Here is a 26,889-nt window from a genome sequence, read left to right on the forward strand (position 1 = left end):
CGAATTTTTTTTTACAGATATCCAGATTTAATAGATGAATTAATTGCCTGACATGCGATATATTGTTGAAGATATATTTAATAGGAGGGAATCACTTAACATTTCATTTTAAATTATATAAATATAAAGATATTTATATTAATATAATTTAAATATTAATGTTTGGGGATGGTTATTTCTGAATAACAGACAAAAAGATGGACATTTAATTAAAAAGGGAGAATCTGAGTGAACTGTTTCAGAGATATATATGATTTATAACTCTGAACGTAAAATCTATCAAGTTCACACATCCTCCCAGGCAAATGGTCCCCTTCCAGATATTCGGGAAGTACAACCATTTCCTATCATAGGAAATCCCATCATGAGCAACAACCATGGGAGTTGTAGTGCTACACCAAAATGGGGAACTCTGGTACAGTATATAAACATTTAGCCTGATTTTTCCACATCTGTCAAGTATTTCAAAGTGTGGGCATGATTGCAAATCTTTTTTACTCCAAACCTAAGGCATTGTGTGCGTGTGTGTGTGTGTGTACGTGTGTGTTAACTGCTCATGGTTCACCATTCAACTTAAGGCAGATCATCATAAAAATCAGTTCTAGAGCACACTGTGATGAAAATAAACTGAAAAATTTGGAACTAGAAAAGAGGAAAAACCTCTTGAGAACATTCCATTTTGAAGGATTTATGGGAGGCCTCATTATTGCTAGCAGGGAAAAACCTTGGGGCTTCTGAAATGTACACATGGTAATTGTTTGACGTAAAAAAGATTCATTTCCCAGCAAAACAGCATAAAAAATGAACAAGAGCTGTTGATCTAAAGGTCACTTGATAGAAACATAGACAAACAGAGGGATGAACACACAATCTCAGAAGACTGGAGAGGAATTTCCAGTACCAGGAGAATGAGAGATGGATTCCCCGCAAAAAGGGGTTGGGGAGAGCAGAACAGCATGTCCCACCAGAGCATATACTCCATTAGTACAGATGGCAGAAATGTATGAAACGTTTAGCATCTATCTCTCTCCACTCAGAAATGAGCACAACATAGTCCAGATTTAGAAAGAAATGCCCCGAAAATAGAACATATTTGGGAAAGCTACATATAAAAAGCATACACTAAGGATGGCTGAGTTTTAAATAAAAACATATAGTAAGAGTTGATGGGTGTGGGAACTGTATTTTAAGAACAGTTTCTAGAAGACAAGCTAAAAAATGTTGGATTCAAATATACACATTGATACAGAGAATTTTAAAGATTAATATTCAATTGAAGCCAGGACTTTCTCTTTTAGGACTGATGGATATACGGTTAGAAAAGAGTCATGGAAGATTATTTCAATATATGATTACTGCAGCAAGATTATTATATGCACAAAGATGGAAAGATTCAGCACTACCCACCATGGAGGAATGGCTGGTGAAATTGACAGAACTTGCTGAGATGGACAAATTGACTTCTTTGATTAGAGAAAGGTCATTATTGACATTCATCAATGACTGGAAACCCCTTATGGACTTTTTGTGTAAAAAAGAAAATGATTTTGTGACTTATGGTTCTGATGATTAGAAAGAATAGGTTGTAGAAAGAAGGGTATTTTCAGAGGTTTGATTACAATTATATCTATAACTGTTGAGAGGAATATATATAAGGTTTATATATAATTGTTTCTATAACTGTTGAGAAGATATACTGTATATAATGTTTTCTGTTCTTTTATTTTCTTTTTCTTTTTTCCATTTCCTTTTTTCTTTCTCTTCCTTTCCTTTCTTTTTTTCTTTTTCACATTTACTTTACTATATGTTTCCTTTGAATGTATTTATTACATATGTAAAACGTTTTAATACAAACTATTTTTAAAAAAAGAAATGCCTAAACCTTATTCATTTATTGTATTCAATCTGTACACTGCCTAACTCCCAATGACTCTGCCCCATGCCTAGGATTAATTAAAAAACAAACACCTCATTCCCCACTTGTAACAGTGAGGAACTAGGTTTTAAGATTACCCTGTTTCTCAAAATTCTCTTTATTCAGTTTTATAGATGTTACATTCCTAGTTACCCTACAGTTTACATATTTATAGATTATATAGATTGCTTTCTTCTGCCCTGGATAGGAATGTGTTCTGAATTGCTTACTAAAGCAATACCACTTTGTAGTAAGTCAACTTTTAATTCCCAGGTAGACAAATGACAATAGTCTGTGGTGTACTTTACTTTTATTAGCCTTTAAAAGGCATTTAGCCCATGAAGGCACATTCTTTGCTATGCAATGGCATTTATGAGGTTTTAAATTAAAAACAATCTCTTTGAAGAATAAACTAGTTGTCTAACTCATAGGACACATATTAAAACAAACTGGAAATCAGAAACAATCGCTCGGGCACCTATGATTTATCCCACTGGAATAACTGGAACATTGAACAAACAACCCAGAGTTCTCACTTGAGGCACAAATGACCAGGCTCAAATGATCCTAGTTTGCACACATTATGTAAAGACTCAGATTTCTGGAGAAGGTTGTAATGCTGCGAAAGATAGAAGGAAAGAGAAGAAGAGGACAACCAGCAGCAAGAGTGATGGACTGAGTTACAGTGGCGATGTGTGCACCTTTGGAAGAGCAGGTTAGGGATAGATCATCATGGAGAAAATCTATCTATATGGTTGCTAGGGGTTGAAAATGACTTGACGGCACATAATCAATCTATCAAAAGCAGTGTTCTCCATGAGATCATCAACTACTTTCCAGAAAGTATGAGATGACGGCACATGCTACAACTTACATCCAAGTTGATGATAAACCTATATCACTTGTTTCCATGCAATGTTTAAAGGCTATGTTTGACTTTTAATCCAACTTCTCCCTGGTTGCCTTTGCAATAGAACCAGAGTGATATAGTAGTCATGATATTAGACTGGAACTGGAGAGGCTCAAGTCTCAGTCTAATTCTCCAGCTGACTATGGGCCGATGTCTTTGAACCAGTCATTAACTCTCAACCCAATCTATTTTATAGAGTTCTTGCAAGGAGAAAAGGAGACCTCCATATATGTTGTTTTGAGCAATCATAGTTCAGGTAGGATATACATGTAATAATGAATAATTTTTTAAAAAAACGTGCAACATCCATCCTATCCCAACCAAATCTATTGTATAAAAAATCCTATTTTTTAGCATTGCAGAGGTTTCCATTCTCCATTTTACTGGCTGCTTATAGACCAGAATTCTTTTACATTGGATTTCAGATGTATAAAAGATGTAAAGTATTCTTAAATTATTCATGCAGCATTTAAATATGAATCTTCTACTGCTGCAAAATTACAAGAAAAAAAGAGCAGTGGGTATGAAAGACGATTGCCTCATTTTTGCCTTCTTTTCTTCTAGCCAAACAGGGACTGTTTCTCATCTGATGGTATAAGATGAAAATGAAGAAAGGGCAAACCGACACCTGATGGCCAATTCGGCATGCTGTGCATGCCACCTATGTGGAGATACACTTCCTGGAGTATCCAAGGAGTACTTGGATAAATCTGCAGGATTTTCTACTGAGACAAGGCAGAGCTAACTATATATCCTGTGAGGTATGGGGAAAGCGGAAGTCTGGGCCTTGCTTTGTACTTCTAATGGTTCTCCATATCTCAAACTTCATAGAATAAGTTGCAGAGCCATTAATCTGCACAGGAGGAGGAAGCCTACTATTTCCAGACCAATTTCTCCTCAAGTTATGGAATAAGGAAGAGTAGTACATAAAACAAGAGCTTCATGTTCTTCTAGGTTGGTGATGTACACACTGCAGCTTCAGGTCTGTATGTGGATCAAAAGCAACTTTGGATATGCTCCACACCAAACTTTCCCCAAACCTGCAATCATTCACTTCTTTAACCTGGCCCCATCTACTTTTGTCCAGTTTATACCACGTTAACCTTTCAAGCTTCCCCAAATTTGTGATGATTCAGTTTGACATTCAGTCTCTATGTTGGTCACTCATGCTTCCAAGATTTATGTTCTGTGTAGGTAGCCCGGCTATTGACAGATGGTGTCTTTCTCTATGTGTCTCAAAACCATTTAAGATGTCAACAGTGATTTTCAAAAATGCACCTGTTGAAATCCCATTTTCTGTAACAGATTTTTATTCTCCCAAATACATATTATGCAAATAAAATAGCACTAAGTCTTAACATGCTGTGATAAAACAAAAAATACTCAGACAATCACACCCAGCTTTATAGATCTTCCAATCCACCCTCCGTTACCACAAAATATATTAAAATCCCAATGCCAATAAAGATGTTTAAGACTCAGGTCCTATGCCTTGCTCTGTTCATCATTAAAAAAGCTGTCAAAGGAGAGGTCAATAAAAAAAAACCCCTGATAAATCATTAGATGAGTTACTTACAAAAGATACCTTGGAAGTTTTATTTATTTATTTATTTATTTTGCCTACATCTGTTTAATCAGCTTATACACAGCTAGGCAAAAATTTCAAGTTGATTTATTAATGTAAAAGAGAACCCAACAGCATAAAAGCACCCCTTGAGAAACAAATTGTGAAAAATAACAGGATGCCCAAACTCTGAAAAAGTACATCTAAAGCTAGGGAGATTGAAAACAACAGCTGTGTCATCCTAGAATTTTTCTGGAGAAAAATTTCCTAGATAAGGTCTGGGAATAGAGAATAAGTATTTGCTTATTGAAATGCATAGGTGCCAACTTACAAGCTAATGCACAATTACAAATCAATGTAACTTCAAGAGAAAAAAAATCTGATACTTTTCAGCAGAGGAAGCCTCTGACTTGTATATACCCTCAGCCTCAAAGCCAAATGCTCTACATTGATCAGCAGTACCGATCCATTTTCCCCCTTTTGTGATTTTTAAAATGGACTTGGGTTGTGCAACCCTTCAAATAGGCTATTTCCAGACAGCTGTTCAAAGAAAAGAACACAACCTTACCGTGGCTGGGGGCTGCATTTTTTGTTTTACATAACTGCCCCACCCTGCTTTATGGGTTCTCAACATTTTTCTTCTCCTGATAAGCTGCTGTTCTTTGGAAGGGTTCTCAGGCTACTTGAGAATTTATCTAATTCTCTGGAAGGGACTTCTGAGCTTACTTTATTGTTAGAGGTGGCAGAAGTTGCTACCACCAAGGTTGAAGTTTTCTTCTGTGCCTTTTTCAAGACTCCCAACCTTTGTGTCTATACGCTGCCCAATTGAAAAAAAAATAATAAAAAGAAACAGGGAAGGTGCTTTCTCTTATTGGTTTGTTTTATTAAAAGAGGCATGTGATCTTGATGGGCCTCCAAGGACTGGAAAAAGGGGGTTGGGGAATCACGGAAAGCTCACTGGCTTCCCGCTCCTGAAACAGTGCATGCTTTCAAAAAAAGATCTGTCCACTGAAAGCTTTGTGTATTCAGGATTGATTGTCCTTGTGAAATGGGACATATGGCCATCCTTGACTGAGACACTTGTAGGAAAGCATCAGCAGACGATTCCAGCGCTCCTCTAGACCTCCTTGGGAGTAGACCTCCTTTCACTTCCTTGTGAAACTGAGGACATCTTGGATTGAACTTAGACTGAAAGTTAGCGGAACAGTTTCAAGGCAGGAAGATGTAGCATGCCAGGTAGCCCGTTAGAGTCCTGACAGCTGCATTTGGCATGTAAGCACTAGTTTTATGGAGATGAATGTGAGCCATGCAACGTCACAGTGTGCTTTCGAATTGCTTCAATTTATTCCGATGCAGCTACATAGGAGTACTGCCCAGTGTTTTTTTACGCGCAGCCCGGCATGGGAACTGAAAGATGCAAAACATAAAAATCCTGATAAACATAAGCACAGCTTGATGCTCACTAATTACCCAGTAATACTATTTATATGCTGCTGGCGCTCTCAGAAATGAAGCTTCGACTAAGGGAAGTCCGCATCAATATTAATGCTGCCGCTGTCATGTTAATACCCCGAGTTGCGAAGAGACAAAGACACACATTCAGGCAAGGGGAAAGGGAGGGGTGAGGGTGAAAAAAAACAACAGTTCAGAGGATCACACACACAGACATACAGAAAGAAGAAAGAAATCTGCATAAAAAGAAAGGCTAACGTAAGTTGTGCAGCACCTATAGTTAACCCATTCCACCCAACCAGAGTTTTAAAAATCTAGTTACAACTGAAAATGAAACCATATAAACAGGGAAGGGATACACCTGAATGGACACACTGTGTCTTTTGCCGTGAAACCTGTCCATGATAAAAGGGGGATAGGAGCGCCTTGTTCATTTGTCCGTGCAGATGTCCTGCACACTCCACATGGGTTTAAATCAAGAGCGATGGATAAGGTATCCCATTTTCAGCCCATCCTGGTTCTGCTGGGTCGTCTCATTTATAAGTGTGTTCAGTCCCATTTCTGAATTAGCGTGCACTTTCTTCCCAGCCACATGACAAACTCCCATTATTTTGGAATGTAAGGGGGTTTTCTTAAAAACAAAATCCCGAAGCGTTGCAAACTAAAACACGCCACTTTACATGCCGTTTTGGGTACTTTGTCAACCCAAAGCCGTACAGCAAAATTCACTAAAGGACACAATCAAGGATAACCATGTTCCAGTCTGCTAACGAGACCAGGAATAGTAAATCAGATGAGTCTGTTTACAAACGGGGGCCATATAAAACCCTTGAGCATCTCTAGGTGTGACCCCAGAGTAACACCTACAGCATACTGCAGGTTAAGCCGCAATGCACGTCGTTTTGCTTTTGCTTTAGCAAGTGCAAGCTTGCGTTTTAAAACAAAACCATGCTCTGATGTAATGGGTAGATCCAATTTCTCTCCCTCCCCGCTCCCAACCCTAAAAAGCTGTTCCAAGTAGGTTAAATACTATGACTTATACCTTGATTTTAGAGCTACAGATTCCTTCTGGAACTAATCAAACATAAAGTCTGAAATTTTTAGATCAGGGGAAAAAGAGAAGAAAAGGCATCTCTCTCTGCACTTGTGCATATTTGTATTTATTTCTTCCTATGGTCACCCACACACCTTGTTATCACCTTGGATGGCTTAAAGTGTTCTTCATAGGACCTAATTTCTAAAATCTTCACCAGCCTATTCTTCCTCGTCTGGATGTTCTCCACTCTCTCTGTGTCATTCTTAAAAGATGTCATCTAGAACTCGATGTTATTCCTTTCAGCTTGAACCAGATTGCAGCATACAGCTCTTATTTTGACAAAAGAAACATATCATAATTTCCCACCTCTTAAAAAGTCAAACACTCGGTTACTGCAATTGAAGACCACAAAATGATGCAATGTATCTGATTATATGCCATCGAGTCAGCGTCGACTCTTAGCGGCCACATAGACAGACCTTCTCTAGGATAAAGTGAGTTGTTTTGAGTTTGAAACAGGTTGGATTTTTTTAAAAAATTGAAACAGGGTGTTTTTGCAGTTTGAATTCAAACATGCACGCCCTTAGTTAAAACTAATACACTGAATTGTAGCTGGAAAGGAAAAGGGATTGCAACCACAGCCTATTTTTCAATACAGGTAGTATATGATTTTGGTATTGTACACAGGAGGAGGTAACCTAAGTGCCACATTTTGCATCAGTTGAAGTTTCTAGACATTCTTCCATGGAGCGGCCTTCTTTAGCCACAGAGAAAAATGCCAGAAACTTTCTACATGCAGCATCTGTGCTCTATCACTGAGCTGGTAATGCAAAACAGGCTTGAATACAACTATCTGGTTTGGTCCTGTGGATGCATTTGCCCCAAGAAGAATAGTATGTCACAACCTCTTGCTAGCAATTCTTAAAATCAACAGCTGCATGATTTGCAGCTGTTAAATTGCATGGGAACAACTGCTAGAAAGCTTTGTCTTTTTCTTGGAGATCTTCATTCACACATTAAGGATCCCTATGAAATTAGCTGTCAGAACTAGAAAATAATGCAAAAGGAAAGCTCTTTTGACTTCCCTAAATCATTTGAATTCTGAAACCTGAATGCAACATTTGCAGATAATGTACTTTGTCTTGCGTTTGTCTACAATTTTACCAATTGCAGCAGAATTCCACATGTTTTGTTTAAACATTTTAGGCCAGTGTTTCTCAAACTTGGCCACTTTAAGATGTGGGGACTTCAACTCCCAGAATTCCCCAGCCAGCCAAGCCTCCATTTGCTTTGCTGTCTTCTCCCTCATGTTATGAAGCAGGACTTGCCAGATAGGAAGTTTCTGGCCCCAGTTAGCAATCACAGTCATTTTTCATCTTGTCACTGCTCTATGTCTGAATCAGATGAGAAGGGAGTAAAAGAAAGAGGAAAATGCTCTTTACTGCATATACTTTAAGAGCCTTCTTCCCTCGGAAGCAAAGCTGCATTCCAGTTCTTTCAGGCACATTAAATTCTCAAACAAGCTTTAAATCACTGCTTGGCCCAGAAAGGAATTTCTTTGGAATGAGATTTTCAGGAGGATCTGCCAGAGCAGTACATACATACATACCAGTAATACAATTCCTTTTGGGAAAACAACATTATGCAGAGCACAGAAGAAGAAGACATACTAACCCCAAAATCATGAGATAAGAAACAGAAACATAACTACGTACAACTAGTTTACACCAACACTATTGACTGTACCTCTTTACACTTTCTACCTTTACAAACACCCTTTCTTCTACCACATCCATACATCCCTTCACATATTGTCTTTTGTCCTTTAAACTTCTAACTTCTCTCTTTTTGAGGATCAACTCCATCCAACTACAACTTTCTCAGTCTTCCCCTTTCTCTTGATGCATTTACTCTTCCTTCATACATTGGTTTTGCAATCAATAATTTGTTCTCTCTGTATGATCAAACTACCTCAATCTGCTTTTTCCATGCGGGTCACTTACTGTTCCATACAATCCAGATTCATTCAGCAAACATTCATTCTATCTCTTATGGTTTTACCACATACAGTTATTAAGTGCCCTATTATCACTGCATTCAGCTCACTTTTCTGTTTCTCCTGATATACCCAACTCTCATTTTCATATTACAAAGTGGGCAGAACATGCTCTTATACTTAACCACTATTGCTTCTTTGGACAATATCTATTCCTTGCAACAGACACACTATCCTTCTACCAGCATTTGCATGTATTCAAACTTGTCCATCCATTTTCTCTTCTTCAGTAAACATTCTACAAAGGTATACAAATTTATGCAGTTGTGCTAATTTTTCATCATTTATGTATTACTTACAATTACTCAGTTCTTTTTCCCTGTCCTTGTTATATTAATTTTCAGATCCATAATCCTCTTTTAATCATATAGCTAGCCAACATTAGCTGCAAACCATTTGTGTTCTCAGCCAACAATATGGCATCATCTCTATGTATCTACCAAATTCTGCCAAAATTTGAAGGAAAGTCTAATGCCCTATAATTTTTGCATTTACTTCTGCTACCTTTCTCTTTATATGCAGGAATAATATATGGATTGGATTGGGTACTTTAAGTTGTGGATCACAAATGCTGCTTGACACGCAAATCACATTCACATTTTAACATTTCTCCAGTAATACCACCAACACCCATGGCCTTACCATATTTCAACACTGTTATAGCATTTATAACTTCCTTTCCATAATTTACTGCTGCTCTATTAACTAAAAGCTCCCTCCTCTTTCTGTGTCCTGTTTATTTGGCAGTATATATTAAAAGAAATGACTTGGCGTTAAAGTGGCTTTAAGAATCAAAATAGTATAAACAAGCAAAATAGCAGCAAGCTACAGATTTTGTTGTCAAAGTTAAGATTCCTTAGTTAGCAGCTATTCTTGGTCTCAGCAGTTCTAACTGTCTACAAAGTTTTGGAGGGATTAATTTAGATGTGGGAAATGTTAGTAGAAATGGGTCCTGCAAAGAACAAATTTACATACAGTAACATTTTCTGTACATCTTACAAATCATCAAGCATGCAATGAGTCACTACTCTGATTCAGGTATTTAAGATCAATCTAGAACAAATGGCAAAATCACATTTTTATGGATTCTCTATGAAAAAAAATATAAACATTGGATGGGAGGGAAATTGACTTGCTTTATCTGTGTAATTAGGAAACCTGTCTTTGTGAGCATTTAAATGTTTAGAACTTAGGGTTTTCCCAGTTTTCTTAAAAAGAATTTAAAAGCTTTTCTGGAGCTATGTCAGCATTCCTCAAAGTATGGGCATATTTGGAATTTTGAAAACAAGTTGTAGGTGCAATGTTGACGAATACATGTTGCTCAACAACTGTTGGGTTTTTGATGTTTGCTGCCTATGTTCATATGGTAGCTTGTCCTGTAAGTCTTGATTGGGGAAGGCTAGTAGAACAAGCTGCCATATGGAAACAGCCAGCAAACTCCACCTCCCCATGCACTGATGATGTTATCTGGCCTGGTAATGAAATGTCTGCAAGAAGAAAAGAAAGTTCAGAGAGAACACCAGAACCCACCAAGTTACTGGTACCCTTCAAAAATTCCTGCTGGCAGAGGGTTTGCCCTTTCAATACAATGGCTGCCATGGATGGGAATATAATCAACTGGGGTTTACCAAAATGTTACCTACCATACCGTCCCTATCACCCTGGCTGATTTCTGCCCTTTCTCTGAGCAGGAGGACATGCTTCCAAACAAAACACTGAACTGTAGCTGTCTGTCAAGATTATGGGGCCAATCTGGGGCCAAGAAGCCTTCTTCGAAATAGATAATGCAGCATACTAGCTTCCTATCTTTTAGTTTAAAAAATGTTGTAAAAATCTGGTGGGGCAAGAAGCCCAGTGGGCATCACAGAAGATATCCTGTCAGCCATTTGAGGTAGGTAAGATCAAGGAACATACATGCCAGGAATGCTCTTTATGATAGTAGGGTAGAATAACTGAATCTGGAAAACCAGTCAGAGTTTCTCTCTACTCCATCTTAAACCAAACAAAACCAAGGCAAGGCTATTTTGAGTTTCTTTCTCATTCTTTCCCCTTTTCCAGGACTGAGCAATCTTCCCCATTCCCAGGACCAGGTCTACATTCCTTCCCATAATCCACATGCACACCACTATCCCTAGGAACCATGCTAGGGATCATGGATTTATGGCACTAGTTCTTTTGTAATAAAAAACATCATTACTTAGTACTAAAGCAGTATAGGAAACATTCTGTAACCAAGAAAGTAATATGACACTATTTCTCCAATAACTACCAGCAAAGGTATGAGTTTCCAGGAAAAATAGGCAAAGGAACAGAAACTTTTTCAGAGGTTTCTTTTCCAGTTTTTTTAAAATTCAGAAAACATTCTTTGGTGAACTTGTCTAGTGTATTAGCATTTCAATCATACTAATTTTTCCAGATTGTGAGGTTCAGCATTAGAATGCCAGAGAGGAATAAATTCTTGGAACTCTTGGGAGGTTCAGAGTATCACAAGCTGTTGAATTTCACATTCCTTTGAAAGTTGTGATGTAGTTCTCAGCCAAAACCAAACCAAAATCAATGAGTATGTGATTTGATAGAAACTGCTTCTAGAATGTTATATTGTGGATTATTGAGAGAAAACAGATATATTTATTTTGGGAGGAACTAGAATTAAAAATAAATCTTTAGCAGTAGGTCTATCCATATATCGAAAGTGGTGAAAAATAACTGCTTCAAAATTTGCATGAGCACGGGACTTCTTTGGTGTTCATTAAAGCAGCTCATCTTTTTTCAGGTTTCTGTTTGAGTCTGAACAAAAAAATTACAGGCCCTTTAAGAAATCAACTCATTAAAGTTAATGTGACTCTTGTAAAAAAAAGTCTGAAAAAGGCAGTTTCCATTGACAAATACTGGAGAGATGATGCCCTTGTGCAAAGTGGATAAGCATTTCTTCCAAATCATTTTAGAAATATGTACAATTTTATTAAATAGCGTCAAAATACAATTTTTCATGCAGATTTTTCACAATCACAGATAATTGCAAAAATAAGAAAAAACAGTTTTAGGAGGGAAAACACAGAAAAGTAACAACCATATACATCTGTCTAAGCTTATTTACTACACTGCTAGACTACTGATTCTGAGAAATTTCTTGAGGCCTTCTTGGCTATGAAGCTGGATACATGGTAAAGAAATTGAATTAAATTTTCAGCACAGATTCATGAGAGTCTCTCCCTTTCTCCATTAATATATCTTTCCATTGAACTTCCCAGGAATATGTGAATAGCCATGTAGCCTCTGCAAGTGTCTATTAAAGATGGGAAAAGAAAAGGATAAAGATGGGGATAGAAAAGGAATTCACAAATGGACTTTCTGAATACAGGTTCTTTTGCTGCTGCCAGGGAATAGTAGCTAATGACACTGGACATTTAGGAGGTAGAAAACATGATATGTAGAAGAAGGTGCAGGAGAAAGTATGGATTTCTTAAAAGCATCCAAGATTACACAATTGACATTTTGCTTTGCCCACGTTCAGATCATTTGAAAACCTAATATAAATTTGCCAAATAGTTAAACAAAGAACATTTACTACAAAAGAAAGAACATGGATTTCAAATGGAGTTTTGAAAGAAGTGCTAACAGTATAACACATTTGTTGACCAGATTAAGGAATGATTGTAGGGAGAATAAAGAAACATTGAGCTGTTGAGCAGTTAGCATAGATTAATTTACAAGCAAAGCTATATTCACGAGCAAAAGCATCCTAAAATGTTCTGAAGCATGTTCTAAGTTCCTTTTAAAGCACAATTGTAACAAAGCACCATGAATAACTTCACAAGCATCTTAACATTATTCTCCATAATGCTTCCCTCCCCTATTTTCTCTCCAACAGCTTCCATAAAAGGTTCTGTTCATTTCTCATCTGTTAAACAATATATTTCAAACCTGTTCTGACATTATTGTTGGGAGAATGTGTATGTTGGTTTGTTTTATTTAATTTAATACATTATTAATTTAATTTAATTTAATTTATAGGCCACCTGACTCCCAAATGACTCTTGGCAGCTTACAACTAGGAAGAGAGAGAGAGAGAAAGAGAGAGACAGAGCAAAGTATTCAAAACAAGACCCAAACAAATAAAAAAAATACAAAGCAAAAAGGCGAATAATCAGTAAGAATCACTTATTATTAACAATGGCCATTATTCAGAAACCTCAACCCCCTTCTTCAAGGTTCCACCTTGAACAAAGTTTGCCAATACGTAACTGTATCTAAATTTATTACTTAGCAATTTTAAAAATGGATTGTCATCCCAAGCTCTATCTATAGTTTTCCCTTCTCAACCCATACTAGTCAAACCAAGCCTATTAGACTAAAGTCACGAGTAGCCAAGATCATATTTTGAGCAGTCTTCTAGTTCTGCTGATATTGGATGGGCCAATCGCATGCAGGTGCTAAGCCCAGATTTTTTTTTTCTCCCACTATTACAATAGTAGCTTATCAAATGCTTGTGCAGTGCAAACCAGGACTTTGTTTAGTAGCTGACAGATGGCTTTGATGCAACAGGATCTTTTGCAACAGCACGGGGCGGGGGGTGGGGTGTGGGGTGTGAATGTTAGGAAAAAACAGCTAAGAAAATTAAACCTAGCTTAAAGTCAAGTGATTGTACAGAAAAGGCTCCAAATGATTTACCATTTACCATGATTTAAAAAAAGATCTATCTGCCCTTGAGCTAAGGGAAGTAGAGAAGAGCATATAGGCCTTATATTAACATTTTACTAATTATATTTTTCCTTTTGAATATTTTTGTATGTCTGTGATTTACAGCACCATTTTTTCCCAGATAGCCATAGAACTGAACGGAATAGTTTTTATATATCAAATATCCTGCTGGGAGGGAGTGACTTGAAGGGCATTGATATTTTAAAAAATAATATTCTGCTGCTGCTAGTTTTTGCCTCCATTTGTTCCATGTGTAGGAAATATTTGCATTTTTAAAAATTTCTTCCATATAAAGATCCATCCACTGCCTTTCCATCAAAAGATATTCTAGGTGTCTAACAGTGATGATTAGAAACATTCCATTAATAACAACCAATTAAAAACCTCATAGCAATTAAAGCTACCAATATATATAGAAATGAAGAACATCAGGAAATTTTGTTTGGTTCATATACTTGAAGACTATAGTATATCCTTTGAATTCTACATTTCTTTCTATTTTGCAAAGATATTCTTATTTCAGAAATGTGCAGGTTAAGGAAAATTGAGTATAAAATACATATATGGGGAAATTTGTATATGGAAACAATAAATTTTCTTGCCATTTTAATTGGCTGATGTAGAAAAGTGGTGGAACTTACAAGTATTGGTAAAACTGAAAAAGAGTAGATCTTGACATGTATAGTATGCTCCAACGGGAAAATTCTCATAAAATATTTTATCTATTTATAGTATTTTTTAATGTTTGCATATTAAAGGGATTCATGAGTCCACATGCTCTTTGTCTAACCCACCCACACAAATTGTTCAACAGAGTACAATGGTGAAAAACTGAACAGATATTCCTGAAGTATAAAATGTTCCATTTTCTCAATATAAGTCCAGATCCTTAACTAGAACATTTTTAACTGGAGGGATAAAAATGGATTTTAGCTCAGTTAACAAGACAATATATAAAGCAGTGTAAAGATTCAGTATATTTCACAAAATTGTCTACGTTGAAAGCTACAGGTAAAGAGGTGAGCTTGAAAACATATATACGTGCACACATAGAAACCCACAAATCAGCTTGATTTGATACAGCAAAAAGATGACGTTCCAAAGCACACATTCTATGAACAATAGCATTCATTTGACACAATTCATCCATTCCCCAATTTGGGAGAGGTGTGAAAAGTAAGCTCATATCCATGTAATATGTATTGACCCAGGGATGCTCTGGTTCATCAGGAACTCTGATTATTAGGTTGATGGGCCAGAATTCTTAGTTGGGTCAGGAAGCTATAGAACTAAAGTTCCTTTCTTACAAAGGCTGACCATGGAGCCACTGATGGGAGAAACAGCTCTAGTTATTTCTTGTCACCTATTCAAATATATGAGTGAAAATGTTCGTATGAACTTATCTGTCAAGATCACAGAATGTACTGCAAAGAATAGTAGTAAATTAGACATACCATGAAGTCAAGCTGCAAGAGAGATGAGAGGCAAAACCTAGTTTTCTTACCCAGTAGGCATATTTTCATACCAACAAATATCAAAGAATATTACAGCTAAGCCTTCTTTCATGAAACCAGTCCCAAGGAGAGGAGTATAAAGCAGATGGCCCTGTAATTCCTTCAAGCAGGCACATGTCACAATATTTCAGCAATGAACAAGAGAGAAACCTCTTTTTTTAAGCTCTTTCAGTGCCTTCTAACCAGATTTTGTGTCACTTTCATTTTTTGAATCAACAGAAAGAATCTGATAGATAATTAGAACCCAATTACCACTCCAGAATTTGTGAATTGGCTAACCCTTTCATATTGTTAATTTTTGTTTTTTTTAGCAGCAACAATGTCAAAATAACATATCTAGGCTGCAATGTAGAGAATAATCAAATGAGAAGTTCCCACTGTTGGTTAAAAGGATGTGCAGGTAAACCTCATTTAGCGACCGCTTGCAGTTACAATGGTGATGAAAAAGTAACTTTACAACCAATTCTCGCATTTATGACCTTTGCAGGTCTGTTATGCAAAGGAAAGCTGAAGTAAGATAATAAAATCACGATGTTTCACTTAGTGACCACTTCACTTAATGACTGAGTTGCTGGTCCCAATTGTGGTTGCTAAATGAGGACTACTTGTAGAAGACTGCCTTATGCAGATCAAACTATGCCTATTTAACCTAACATTAGGTACTCTGCCTGGCAAAGGCTATATAAAGTCTTAGAGTAGTCTTTTCCAGTTATTTCTTAGGGTTTTACACGTGCAAAACAAGCACACTATCATTGTTATTATTCTCCCATTAATTTCTTCAACAATTATACCAGACAGAAAATTAATAAAATATGCAGTGGGCAGTTACCATGGATTTTTCAAGAAATAGCATCTTCTGAGACAACTGACAGTAATTGGCACAATAAATGTAATTGATTAAATATATAATACATTAATCTGAAATAATTATTGGATAGATTGAGAATCAATTGAAAATTCATACCTAGAAATTACTTTTTAATAGATTGTTCTGCAATTGGCAAGAGGTAGTAAGTGCAGTCTCCCAGTTGTGGTCTGTCCAGATTCTGTTCACTGTGTCCACCAATGGCATAGATTAAAATGTGGAGAATGGTCCATCAAGCTTAAAGGCTTTACAGTTTCAGCATAGACCATAGATAGTTTGGTAGACAGGATAACAATTCAAATCAATCTTCATCAGTAGAAGGAGTGACCTAAAAGACAGCAATTCAAGGTTTACCCATATAAGCACTTAAAATATAGAGAGAATAGAAAATAAGATATATACTTGTGGCAAAACATTGAGACATAGCGAACTAAAACACAGATGGAAACACATGATCTTCCAAATGTTGCTGAACTGCAGTTCCCATCAATTTTCATTACTGACCATGACTATAGCATTGCCATCTATCTCCACAGATAACACAGTTCTGAGGCTTGGGAGTTAAACATTCAGGTGAAAAGTTCTGGAAAGGACTAGTCCTATTAATAGGATTATGAAAGGCAGTTCTGGAGGACATAGAGTGATGTGTGTTATGCAACTATGGTGTCCATCCCTTAATGTAGCCACTGCTGTAGAGAATGCTTTCCTGTTCCTAAAACTGAAGTAAATGATTTTTTTTAATGGATTAGAGGAAGTTTAATGAATTCTCCTTTGCCTTTGGCCAGAACCAGAAGTATCTCTTGGTGATGGTAATGGTAGTGATGGGGGAAGATGGGAGGAAATAAGCAAGATAAATCGATCAATAAACTTGAATTCACTGAGAAGAACTTTCAATAATATAAATTTGATAAATAAATAAATAAATAAAATATTAAAAAAGATGTTACATGAACCCAACTTGTATGGAAGATCCATGGCATAAGCCCATGGATATTCTCTTAAACATTTTCAACAGCTTGCAAACATTGTTTTCATACCAATTGTTAGAACCACAGAAATCTTTTTCAGGCCAAAATTGCAACTGACTTTTGAATGGTGTGCCAGGAACCATACCGAAACAAGCTGATGCAGCTAGAACAAAACCTATTTTTTTTATTATAATTTGGAGGCCAGTTTTAGGGAAATTCTGAAAATTGCATCCAAGGCTTTTGAGGTGAGGTGATGCATGTCACTGAGACATCCATTTGTACAGATTCAGGAGATGTCCACAACACGGATTGTTTTCAATGGTAAATGTCTTAGTCAAAATGGCATCTCTGATGGAGAAATTCATCTTTAAGTTCACCTCCCTTGACTGCATTTCCCCATTTTTTCTTTCACAATTATTCACCCTGAGTGGTTCCTTCCAACACTCATGGAGTATGGAGAAGGCAGTGCGAGCTCAGTTGTGAGGGTTCAAATCCATCATGAAGTTCATAACAAAGCCAAAGTTTAAAAATTGTACTGGGAATATGGAAATTATCTTGTCTCACCACAGTTGCAGCCCTGACTGAGGTTTAATTAAAACCAAGTTAAACACACAAACACATACATACACAGAATAACTATTTCAGATATGACTCTACTGCATATCTTTTTTTTTTTTTAAAAAGCAAAAATAAAGCTTTTATCATTGAGTTTTTAATTTACTGAAAGAATCTTCCAGCTCAGTTGCATATTATTTGTTCATATTGGAAGGAAGGAAGGAAGGAAGGAAGGAAGGAAGGAAGGAAGGAAGGAAGGAAGGAAGGGAGGGAGGGAGGGAGGGAGGTCCCATCTTCCCCATCACACACACACACACACACAGACACACACACATACACATAAAATAATCCCCCATAATCTCCTCGAGTTGCACCTAAAACACAGTTTCTTGCAAGTGACCTTTTCCAGAAAGGCTGTTTCTATGGCAACGGCATTGTTCACTTCAGTTAGAAGAAAAATACTGCATGAAAGGAAAAAAACCCTAATTTTGCTGCATTTGATGTCACATTTAATATGGACAACTTGCCAATGATAACTAAATCTCCCAATACTGATGTTTTTCAGAAACATTTTGGATGGAAAACCAATGGGCCAGCACAGAAAGCATTGATCTCCACCGAAATGCACATAAGAGTAACTATGTTGTGTTTTACAGAGACTATTATTATTGCTACACAACTGACCTCTTGCATAAGACAGCCCATAAATAACTCAAGCAGTAATTACTACGATAAGTTGATAACTTCTGATTCAGCTATTGCAGATCTCTGAGGAAAGAGTCAGAGAATGTATAAATTTTCCAATATAACATACTAACTATAACAACCAAAGGCCATCCAAAATAGTTCTCCAGTTTCTAGTCTTGTGTTGAAAAACTGTTCTCATTCAGTTTCAGTATGCAGCCCTCCTGGCTCCCTATGCTTCAGTGAACCCTCACGGGAGACCTATGGAATTTTTCTGGAAGGGGAAGTGTGGACAGCTACAAGGACTTGAGAAGATTGAACAATGATTGTAACAGTTCCCTCTACCATTTCCAGGAAGAACATAAGCTCAAAAACATCTCCAGAGAAATCCAAAAGAAAGTCTTAAGCATCCTGAAAATAAGGTAGGAAAGGGAAACTTCTTTAATAGGGAAGAAATTAGGGAATTAGAGATAGATTTCAGTACTTCTAGTCCTCCAGGAATCTGATGTTTCTCTTCTGTCAGTTCTACATCTATGCCTGGAAGCATTTTTTTCTAAATAGGAGCAACGTTCTTTTGCATTAGTGCCCATTTGCTCATATTTATTTATCTATTGTATTTATATAGCTGCCCATCTCACACAAAGCGGTGACAAATTCGAAATATAGATAGATAGATAGATAGATAGATAGATAGATAGATAGATAGATAGATAGATAGATAGATAGATAAAGTGACTCTGTGTTCATGCTTTACAGAGGATTAATAATCAAAATAGAAATAGACTAGGGGAGGCCCCCAAAGTCTCAGATGTTACCAATATTCTGCAGAATTTTCTGTCCAAGCTCAATCTCTCTGCCAAAACATTCCTGTGTCTTCAGCCATTGTTTTGACTCTTTTGGGTTTTTTCCCCCCTCCCTTTTGCTGTCTGAATTATACTGGCACTTTCCTCTTTGGAAGCTCTTTGACTTTCACCTGTTCTTGTCCCCTGTTCTATCCTTGTTCCTTTGCCCTCTTTTCTGCTTTATTTCCATCCCCCCATTCCTCCATCTGTGGCTGGGATTAAAGTGTTTTAAACAAAATAAACCATATTAACTTTCCTCCAAAAGTTGAGTCAGAAGTTGGGAAATGAGGAAAAGTGACATTCTTGAACAATCATCAAGAGGTATTTGTTAGGGGATACTGGTGGTGACTGAGAGAAGCAACCCAGTTTTGTGCAATCACCCACACGGTTAAAGCCAAACACTGCTTTGGATCATCACAGACCCATCAAAGTCAGATGCTTATCTCTATGAATGTTTAAGGAACAGACAAGAGCAGGGCCAATTCTACTGCTAGACAAAGTGAAGCAGTAACTTTTAGTGAGATAGCAACAAGAGGTTGGAGGAGAGATGTGTGCGTTGTGTGACAGATCTTACACATTCTAAGCTAACCTATAGAAGTGACAGAGGATCCTTACTCATCAGCAATATTGAAGAAAGATTCAACCACCAGAATAGAAGAGTTCCTGTATCTTTCTTCCCATTCCACCTCTTCAGCTCTAATATAATATTTTGGCATGTAGCTAAGAATCAGAAATGGAAAATAAGAGATCTTTTAGGACAATAACCTACCTTGCCAGTATGCTTCTTCTTGAATATCTGGGTGAAGTAGGAATTTACACTTGGCAAAATGCATCAGGCCCCAATCCATGCAATTCTGAGCCCTTTTTTAAAATAGTGCAGCACTAAGATGGCTACATAATATGGTTTTGTTCAAGCAGAAAGTTTATAATAAACAAATGAAACATTATGTAGGCTTTTTTCTTTCTCTGGCCCCCCTTCTTTCTAAGATGGACCTAAGCATGCAGCAATGATTAAGTCAACAGCATCACTTATGTTATTAAGATGGGATGGTGGAATGCCTGACTTACAAAAGAAACTTCTTAAAAATGGAAGAATATTATTCAAATTCAAGCTACAATGACTCAAATCCTCCCTATTCTGCTATTGTAAGGAGCCTGGGTGAGCAGCTGGGAAAAGCCATTGTACCTTAATGGCCTCTAAACAGATCGAGACAAACCACATCACAGCCACGCCAACTGAGCAGGTTGTGTCTAAATGCTTGCAAAGTGTTGTCTCTAGCCACAAGGGGAAACCAAGCATCAGCTTAACACCACCACCACTCAAAAACCAGACGTGGGAAAAACCTGCTCAGCAAAAAGTAATGTTCAACTTCATACTGTGCAGCTGGATAAACTACTACTCCTCTCTTTCAGTTGTTCAAGCCAACATGTACAGGATGTTTTGTAGCTCTGATAGGTATGAGGGCTTTCTCTACCACAAATACTTATTTATTTGAAGAAACAATCAACATCCTGATGTCCTTACAAGGCAAAGTGGGAATAATAATCCAGATGTGCACAATTTTTTCCCACTTCATGTTATTAACTTTTTGGCATGGTGTCTGATTGCAATTGGAAAATGTTGGAACCACAATAGGAGCTTCATCTAACCAAGATCCCTCCTTCTTGTATGCAAGATAATCAACATGACTCGGTATGATACTATTCCTACCTACCCAGGCTCTCTGAAATACTCCCTTTTCAATACTTGAAAATACTTGAAAAGCATGTCATGTCACTGGACTTTGTTCAGCAAACACTTTCCAATGGTCTTCACTCAGAAGTTTGTCCTTGGACAGCAGGGGTTTTAGATACCCTCCCACCTGATAGTTTGAAAAGATCGAAAACCTATCTCCATGACAGCCTTGTTGCCAATTTATTTATTTATTTTTAAAAACTAATTGTTTTTTCCCCCTCTAGGCAGAAGTAAGGAACTTGTTAGAGCCCTGAGAGACTCATCAGAAACTACATCATGAGCAGTAGGAAATGTGGCTCATTTGCATACTTTAGCGGCATGTAATCAACATAATTTGGATATCATTTTCATCATGAAGGGAAAAGATGACTCACTGTAGCTAGTGGACACTCTGCAATTATTCTGCAGAAATGATGGAACCTAGATGAGCTCCTGAAGAATCTGAACACGTGCTTGAAAAAGCACAAGGGTAAGGACACACTTATCCCACAGGCACAGGAATTATTTATATCAAATGTTTCAGCATTTTCCCATAGCATTTTCCTCTGTAGCCTTAGGACCAATGGTTCTATATGAGATAAACATATGGCCTCTGAATATATCACTGTGCATATATCAGGATGGTACCACGGGTCTTGCCCCTGCCCTATTTGCAAAAACTCACAGCAGAATCCATTGTCTTAATTTCTGGAAAGTATTGATCATGCATAGGCCCTTGTGCAAACAGGAGATTACATGGAGATCACAGTATGGAATCCAATCATGATGCTTGGTACACAATCAATTGCCTACTCAGGGTTCAAATAAAGCCCTTGGCCCCTTCCCTAAAGTAGGATAATCTATAATTGCTGGATCCCAAGACCACCTAAAAGGTGTTCCAGCACCCATTACAGATAAGTTATGCTCTTATCATGCTGTTAGTTTTACCTTTTGGTACAGAGTCAATATTTTACAGTAATTCGGGTGCCTGTTACTCAGAAGACTGAAAGCCTGATGTTACTCGCACCTTATTGAATGAGTTGATTATAGACGTTGATTATGTATGTATGGTTATAATGAAATATGGTCATCCTTTGCTGAAACTTGTGTACATCTTTACTTATATATTTATATGAGAAGTCCTCACATAAATACTTTTCTTTCCTTTTTTTTCTTTTTTCAATTTTACCTAATTGAGGAAATAAAACTTTTTTTAAAAGGCACATGTCAAAAGAACATAAGGCAGGGCAACTTCAGAAAACATGCTGAGCATAGCAGACCAATCATTGTCTCATGGTAGAGCTTTGCCATGTTGAAGGTGCCAGGTTCAACCTCAATACCTCCTCCAGAGTTGCTGCTCAGCTCCCACCAGCATATTCTTAATTTTATTCTCAGCAAAGGGTGTCAAAGGAAGTCGGGCTGGGGCAGCTGCAAGAAAACAGCCTTACCCTACTAGTCTCCAGCACAAACAAGGTCAACCAACTGTTGTCACTGGTTGAGGCAGGTTGTATCCTCATCCCAGGGTTATTATCATAAAGACAACCAATAGCACAAGAGCGTACTATTCCTTCCACTCACAAAACTCATCACCCTCTGCAAAATTATTTAGTGAAGGGCCACTGAATTTGTAATCTGATCTTTAAGGTCTTAAAGAGATCTAAGGAGCTGTTTCCCCATCCCTTGTGTTGTGCTGATACATTAAAAAAAAATACAGCATTTAGATAAAGACCTCTTTATTTGTGTCATCTATAACCCTTTGGTTATTGCAATTTGTAATTTAGTCTTTAACATATTAATATTTCTGCAGAGGTCTAATATATCCCACTCACAAATAGGCAGCATTTTATTGTGTTGAAACACAATTTAATAATAACCTGAGTTTGTCTGAAACCGACTGAAGGAGCCATTTACCCGCACCATGGGTTGTGCTGACTTGTTAAAAAATACAGAGTTTAGATAAAGAATTTGGAAGGAATTCAAGTGCCAAAGTTAGTGGCCAACGAGTACAACTTCATGGTAGGACAAATGTTTCGCCCAGGGAAGGGTTTGAGGCTGGATGGCTCCAGTTACAGCACAGTATATATCTGGTAAATATATCTGCTCAAAATCTTAGAGAGCTGTTGTCAGCCTGATTAATAAAAGAATATTGAGGGAGATAGATCCATGATCTACAATGCAGCTTTCATTAGCATAAACTATCTGCATTATGTACTGGAAAAGTTCTAAAATGTTTTCTAGTTCAAGGAAGAGGGTTGGATCAGATGTATTTCGAGTTTCCCACCAGCTCTTATCTTCAAAGAGTGCTGTTGGATCATGCAAATAAATTACCCCAGGGAGTTACTTGTCTCCCTTTTCTTCCCAGTATGCCTAAGGAAGAGCTCTGGGCATCTTTGAAATAATCCACGTGCCCTGCCAATACTGGAGAGTTTTCATGAGGGTTGTGCAAAGCCTTGGAACAGCATGCTGTTTCAATTGCAGGCTCGCTCTTCCAAACAGCTCCTTCTTGGCTATTCTGCAAAGCCTCAAAGGGGCTGAAATGTATCAAAGACTTGACGTGGCCAAGTTGCATCAAAGCAGCCACTTCAAGGGCCTTTGACGGTCTACTGCCTAATGTTTATGCATGTGCAGGAGCACCAGGACAAAGGAAAAGAGGGGGGCCTTGACTGCAGTGGCAAGGAGTAAGCCATCTTGCTTCCTCCAAATAAAGTATTGCACAAATCGAATCATTCCTTTGAACCAATTCAAGGCACTTTGCACGCTCCTGCTTTTTACAGAAACAGTGAATTTGCTCCACCTCCTGACCCACTGAAACAGTACTTCCCAACACAGAAGAATATCTAAAACAAGATTCCATCTGCAAGATATGCCTTCAGTGAAAGCCTTCTGGCAGAACAGCCCACCAATAAGCCTTTTGCGCTTTTAAAGAGAACCTTTGGCCTTCGTTTGCTCTCTTTTCTTTTCCCTCCAGCAGTTTAATTCAATAAGCTTTGATTTCCTAAGTGATAGCTGGCATCCAAAATTGGAAAGTGGAGTTTGAAAACCCCCTAAAAACCAAGATATCGAACCCTGGTTTCAGCAAGTTCACTCAGATTACAGTTTCTTTCAGATGTCATGGGGAACTGCATTGTAAGAAGCCAAGGAACACTGTCTTAATGCATGAGAGAGAGAGAGAGAGGAAAAGAGATGCTATAGATAAAATAATCATTTCCACTCCAACAAACTGGGACAAATATTATAATAACTTAATCATACCACTGGGTATCTCTTGACCAACATTATGCAGTCTAAGATAAATACACATGTTTCTGCACATCCACAGAAGATGGAGTTTCAATTAAATCTACCAACTGAGACTCCAGTGAATGCTTTAATATACAAGTTCTGAAATTCAAAAATAGGGTGCAGCTATCTATATCCTCAAAACAAGGACAGAATAAAGAAATATCTCAATGGTTATTATTACTTTGCCATTCACTCGGCAATTTTGAAGCAGGGAACACAGCTGCCAGCCAGCCAGCTATAGTTAAACTGTTCTGACTGTACAACTGCTCAGGTTGGGCAAAAACTTTTGCATGAGTTTTTCATGAAGGTTTTACATCACTGCATTAGTTTCTGGGCCTTCTAATGGCTTTCTAAAACAACTTTCTTTCATTTTATTTATTTATTTATATATCAAATTTGTCACCGCCCGTTTCGTTCAAAAGTGACTCTGGGTGGTTTACAGAGAAGATAAAGTTAATTAAAACACAATATAAAAGTAGTCTTGAATAAAAAATAAATATATTCCAAGAATCAATGGTAATTGGCGAGTAGCTCAGGGAGCATCGTCAGGGCACCAGCCACCTCCTGGATTGATTAAAACTCTTATTGCCCCACGCAAGCTGGCAGAGCCAGGTCTTTAGTGCTTTCCAGAAAGCCAGGAGGGTAGGGGTCTGCTGCATCTCTGGGGGGAGAATATTCCAGAGGGCGGGGGCAATGGCAGAGAAGGCTCTCCTCCTGGGCCCCACCAGCCAACATTCTCTCACTGACGGGGTCCATAACATGCCTCCTCTGCCTGACCAGGTGGGACAGGTTGATGTGATGGGGGTGAGACAGTCCCTCAGGTAGCCTGGACCCATGCCATGTAGGGCTTTAAAGGAAATAACCAGAACCTTGATTCTCAATGTTCTCAAGATGCATATGACTTCAACTCCCACAATTTCAAGTCAGAATGTCCCATTCCTCAGCATGACAATGCTCCCAGAGGTAGCTGGAGTGCATTGGTCAATGAGAGAAGAGCAGTTGGTGTGGTAAACTGGACAAGTTGCTACAGAGAGTCACATATAGCCCATGGGCTATTTGGGGCCCCTCCCTGGAATAGAGAAGTAACCTTAATAACCTTTAGAATACAGGACTGTCCACTCTAGGACATCTAGTTGCTCGAGATATTTTGTGGGAACTAGTATGTATTAATCCACAGCACTTCCTAACTAAACATGATGTGTAGTCTGGACTGGAAGAGATAGGTCTGCAGGGAATGCCAACAGTCAGTAAATACAGATTATTCACTGCAAAACCCTAGTTAACTTAGCACCATACACGCAGATCCCAGTTCAAAACAACCCAGAGCTTCTAAATGTTTCTTGGTGGTGAACAACAGTAGGAAAGTTTGGGATGGTCTGCTTTTTTAAAAAATCCCACTTTCCCCCCCAATATGTTCCTTCGCCTCATTCCATTATTGCAACAATTCAAAGAGGATGCTTAAGGTGACCGGCTCAGGCCAAGGTGACTTGGTGAGCTTCGTGGCTGAGAAGGACTTCCCTACTCCTACTGTACATCCTATACTATTTAGCTGCCTTACCCAATCTTGCACCCTCTAGGTAATTCCCAACTAACAGAACCAAGGTGGGAAGGCTGAATCTTTTTAGACCTCTCAAACATCTCACTGCTTGGCCACTGGCACATTCCTAAGCATATAGCAGTGACATAAGGCTTCTGACCTTGGATTGCTTGAATGAAAACCAGGAACCCCCTAGATGACTGAGAAGTTATCTTTTTGAAATTTGTGGGAATTATATGAATATATGCATATTTTGTTTAATCAACATGAAGATGCAGGGCTGAGCATAATCAAGTGACTTGCGCATGGCTGCCAATTTCATTTTTAATGGTGTGATTCTTCCTTCCCCCTCCCCAATTCTAGGTGCCCATCTTTTCATCCCACCAAAATCTCTCCCTCTAGGGTGGCAATTCAGTGCAATGCAGACAGCACCCCTTTCCCCCCCTCCTCCTGTATCTTAAGGGTTAAGAAGAAATTCAAAATACACACCCCCTAGACCTTGCTAACCCAGTGCTCTGGGAGACGCATACCCATCGGCTGAGCTAACTCTCCAACTCGGCCTGAGGAGAGGAATTGTTCTGCAAAAGTAGCCCATCGGCTGGTTGCTATGGAGACCGACATACCACAGTTCTGACCCTTGAGAGGTTTAGCACTCGGCACAGCAAGGCTGCCAGCAGCTGGACTGCAGCTGTTGCTGGGTAAGATTCAGCCTGTTTGTAAGGGAGAAATCCCTCCTGCCACAAACAACCGAGCCCGGGCTGCCAGCAAAAGACAGCCTGCCTTTGATTGAGATGAATTAATATTTGTTTAGGGCTGGGGCTGTTGTCACAGTGCAGAACAAGATGCACAAGGCCGAACATCGATCCTGCAGTTGAGACCTCAGCAACATAAATGTAGAGATAGCTGGCTGAATGGTGGTCTTGAATTGGACAGATGTGAAGGTTGGCTTTAAGTTGAGCCATTTATTATAGGTGGCCTTCGTAGGTAGGATCCAGCACTGAGCCCAAAAGAAGATCTGTCACATGCAGACACGGACACGTGCCTAGTAATGCACAACAACTGAGTTCCTAGGCAGGGCCTCTCTCTTCATCATGTGCAGACTAGTAAATCAGAGAAGCAAAGACATTTGCCACCCAAGGCCCCAGCCCTTTCTGCAAACAACCACCTCAACCAATGCATCGGCTGATGCTCTTGAGGAGGCAGGTAGTGACGGTTGGAAGCAGTGATGATAGCAGGGGAGAGAACAGCCTCTCCATTTTCAGGCAGACCTTGATTAAATTTAATGATTCCGGTT

At 38.3% G+C, this 26,889-nt stretch overlaps 1 protein-coding gene across 2 annotated transcripts in view; it reads right to left on the minus strand.

The window, feature by feature from the left end:
* The window catches only part of PKNOX2 (PBX/knotted 1 homeobox 2), a 268,356-nt gene that overhangs the window by 132,549 nt on the left and 108,918 nt on the right, over positions 1–26,889 (minus strand). For both annotated transcript variants that reach the window (XM_088139092.1, XM_088139091.1), the window contains exon 5: positions 16,113–16,341. The gene's annotated coding sequence lies outside the window, so the exon portion shown is untranslated. The remainder of the gene's footprint in view (positions 1–16,112; positions 16,342–26,889) is intronic.

The sequence above is a fragment of the Python bivittatus genome, unplaced genomic scaffold (assembly GCF_059951505.1).
Source record: "Python bivittatus isolate LINGU-HERP-01145 unplaced genomic scaffold, Pbiv_v1 ctg000320_np1212, whole genome shotgun sequence".
Classification (NCBI taxonomy): Eukaryota; Metazoa; Chordata; class Lepidosauria; order Squamata; family Pythonidae; genus Python; species Python bivittatus.